Below are 3,767 nucleotides of genomic sequence, written 5' to 3' on the forward strand. Positions count from 1 at the left end.
AAAGTAAACCCCAGTCTTACTCAAAACCAGTGTTCACTAAGATGCAGCTGTACATGCAGTTTGTACATGCAGATTTCTCCTTGCACAGTCCTGTGTGACATTGTGGAAAATAATCATGTTTAAGTCCTGTACGTTTGTTTTAAACTTCTAATTTTACTCCATTTCTGTGTGTCATTTAAATTTTTTAAATCATCATTGTCATTTCTGTTCTGTTTTGTTTTCCGTTGCCATCCCCTTAAAAGTCGATTTATGTACCACACGCCTTGGCATTCAGGAGATCCTATTCATCAAAGGTAGTATCTCATTCCTGATGGCTGGTCGTCATTGCATGCCTGTCTGTGATTAACCACCCAGAGCAACCTGAGCCCAGGACCTGTGGCCACATCCTCACTAACTGTGTTCATACATGCATGTAGCTGTAGCCACCAGACCTCCTTTAGCTATGTCATGAGGAAGAAGGAGGATGAGACACACCCGCTCTTCACTGGCTGGAGTGCATGTGGTAATGCTCCAGGTGCCTGGGAGGGAGGCAGAGCTGCCTCTGTGGGTCTGGGCACCACAATAAGAGGGGTTGTTCGTCTCAGCTCTGTGGACTGAGACCTGAGCTTCCCAGGGCACTAGAATGCCACAGCTGTCCTTAAGGACTGCCTGTTGCCTCTTCACTTGACACTCCACTGTCTTTAAAACTCTTAGAGGAAAGACAAAGAGCCTGGACTTTGAGTTGAATTTGGAAGCCTTCTTTAAAATCTGTAAAATCTCCTAGTTTGGTTTCTTTTTTGTTTTGGTTTGGGTTTTTTTTGTTGTTGTTGTTGTTTCTTTTGTTTTGTTTTTTTAAGAAACAATACAGATGGCCTTGTGAATGAAGGCAAATCCCCAACATGTACCTCTCAGGGGTTGCCCAGTATCTATGCAAAGCATGGGATTCTCCCCATAGCATTAAATTTGCCCAGTCACCTCCTCCATTCTTGATGGCACTAGCCACAACCACCTGGCCAGGCCACTTCCTCCCTTCCTTTTTGTGGCAACTGTTGCCTATGCAATCCCCAGAGGCCATCAAGGGTCACCTCCACAGTTCCTTCTTCAGCCTATATTGGTTTGGGGTTTCCCCAAACTTAAAATAGAAGCATTCCTGTTTTTTCTAGTTCAGATGTTCTTAAAGGAACCTCATGAATACCACTCATCTGAAGAAAGTGGCTTTTGATTCCAAGCAAGAAAATAAAAGGATTCTGGTTTATCCTTTTTTTTCCTTCCCCATATATTCAGAAGCATGAGGCTTGGGAAACATTTTACTTACATTTTTTACCCCCTCAAGGTCTTTAAAAAGCACAGAATTCCTTAAATAGGAAACAAACAAAGTGATCTCAATGATAAAGGAGGCTCCCAATACTCATTCCCCACATAGCCTCCTTTCCTGGTCACAGAGGGGAAATGTCTCACCTTGGGGGTATCTAGGTGTGTCCTGTGGCATTTGGAGCTCCAATAGGGAAAGGTGCCAGGGAAGTCTCTTCAGTGGGGGAGCTTCACACTGGTGTCTGCCAGCCACCACCAGCTCCCACTTAGGAGTCAGTCTACTCCATGCCCCTGCCAGGCTGCTGCACAAATGGATCTCGGACCTGACTGAGAAGATCTTTTTCATTCCCACTAGCCTAGAACCTACACAGAAGAAGAGGTGAATGCCAAGTTGACCCGGCGTGTGCAGAAGGCAGCTCGGAGACAGGCCAAGCAAGAGGAGCTCAAGCGGCTCCACCGAGCGCAGGTACATCCACAGACAGTGAGACAGTCAAAATACACAGGTGGAAAGCCATGTGACCACATCTTTGTGTACACCCAGTTGACCCCTATCCACAAGGAAGGAGGGTGAAGAAGGCAGAGTAGAAGCAGATGAGTTGTCCCTGTCATCTGAGATGACAGCCGCAAAGTACAGCTCAGTGCAGATGTAGTGGCCCCATCCTTGCAAAGTCATCAATAAAAAGGGAAGAACCACATTTGAGTTTCCTAAATTCTGTGGTCTAGAATAGTCATTTTAGAGTCAATTAGTTCTCTTACTTGTGAGCAATAGTGTCAGAAGTCAGTTTGTGGGAGGGTACATGTCATACACCTGTAATTCCAGCAACTCAGGAGGTTGAAGCAAGAGAATTGCAAGTTCGAGGCCAGCCTGGGCAACTTAGAGAGACCCTGTCTCAAAATTAAAAATTAAAAGGGCTAGGGATATAGCTCAGTGGTAAAGCACCCCTGAATCCAATACCTAGTACAAAGGGGGAAAAAATCAGTTTGTGACCTACCATGGACTTTGGACTTTGTGGGAGAGGTTAGAGTTATCCTGTAGGTATCAGTCTCTGTCTTAAGGCCTCATATCCTAGACCATTCTTTACTTTTTTTTTAAACTTGTAGAGACAAGATTTTTAATCCAGTTTAGCAGTCTTGTTATCAGAAAGATCTGAGGTAGCCAGGCAAGTAGCATCACCTGTAGTCCCAAGAACTTGGGAGACTGAGGCAGGAGGATCATGAGTTCAAGGCCAACCTCACCAACTTAAAAAAATTAAAAGGACTAGAGTATAACTCAATGGTAAAACATCCCTGGTTTCAATCACCAGTGTAAAGAAAAGAAAGAAATTCTGAGGTGCCAGATGCGGTGGCCCATATTTGTAATCCTAGCAGCTCAGGAGGCTGAGATAGGAGGATCATGTGTTCAAATCCAGCCTCAGCAAAAGCAAGGCACTAAGCAACTCAGTGAGAACCTGTCTCTAAATAAAATACAAAATAGAGCTGCAATGTGGCTCAGTGGTCAAGTGCCCTTGAATTCAGTCCCCAGTATCCTGCCCAAAAAAGAAAGAAATTGTGAGGTAATAGTATTAAAGGCTTCCTGCAGGAATTTCTTTTCCTCCAGCCCTTTAACTGCCCTAGAGAGGGCTGACATCTGCTTCAGCTGCTTCCATATTCCATGGACTTAGAACAGTGGGCCCAGAGTCTGCTAAGTAACAAGGCCCTGGGGGATTCAGATCCAAGTGGGATGCAGCCCATGAACTAGAGCTCTTTCCACCGTCTCAACATAACTTCTCTTTCTCCCTCCTTGAGTTTGCCAAGTTTAGTTTTCCTCCTGAAAACTAGAAAGCTGAGTGCTCATACGGCTGTCTTTTGACAGATCATCCAACGGCAGCTGGAGCAGGTGGAAGAAAAGCAGAGGCAGCTGGAAGAGAGAGGGGTTGCAGTGGAGAAGGCACTCCAAGGTGAAGCAGGTACAGTCTGGGTCCTTGTGAGGAAGTTTATTCTGAAGGAGACCCCAAATTCCCCACTGGGGAAGCCAGTTTTGCATCACGTGAAATTCAGTCCTTCTTCAGTGGGGTTTTCTGGGTCCCTGCATCACATCTGGGGCTTTCCATTAAGCAAAAGAAAAATGCATTGGGACGGCCCTGAGGCCCAGTCCTGCTCTATAGCCCATCTTACAGCTTGCCATTTCCAAACAGAACAAAATCTTAGGCCCCCATCATCTGTTGATGGCAAACTCTGGGTTTGTTCCTCTTCCTTCTCCTCCTCCTTTCGCACTCCATCATTTTCCCTGGGGGAAAAAAATGCCTATGAATGAGGGAGATTGTATCACAAGGAACCATCACAGAACTGCACTGAGCAGAACCCCAGCTGTTCCCCTACATGCTCCTCCTATCCTTAGTGTTCTGGGCCCCTTCTGCCCAAGCTTTAGAGCCCTTATCATCTCCTGAGGGTGGAGGTTACAGGTACTCTTGATACTCTTGTGTTTCCCAGGCTCAGCC

General features: G+C 45.8%; 1 long non-coding RNA gene across 1 annotated transcript; it reads left to right on the forward strand.

The window, feature by feature from the left end:
* Positions 1-1,686: 1,686 nt before the first annotated feature.
* LOC143389809 (uncharacterized) lies at positions 1,687-3,177 on the forward strand. Its single transcript, XR_013090171.1, has 2 exons — positions 1,687-1,756; positions 3,143-3,177. It is a non-coding gene; the product is annotated as an uncharacterized LOC143389809 (long non-coding RNA).
* Positions 3,178-3,767: the final 590 nt, after the last annotated feature.

This window comes from Callospermophilus lateralis, unplaced genomic scaffold (assembly GCF_048772815.1).
Source record: "Callospermophilus lateralis isolate mCalLat2 unplaced genomic scaffold, mCalLat2.hap1 Scaffold_65, whole genome shotgun sequence".
NCBI lineage: Eukaryota > Metazoa > Chordata > Mammalia > Rodentia > Sciuridae > Callospermophilus > Callospermophilus lateralis.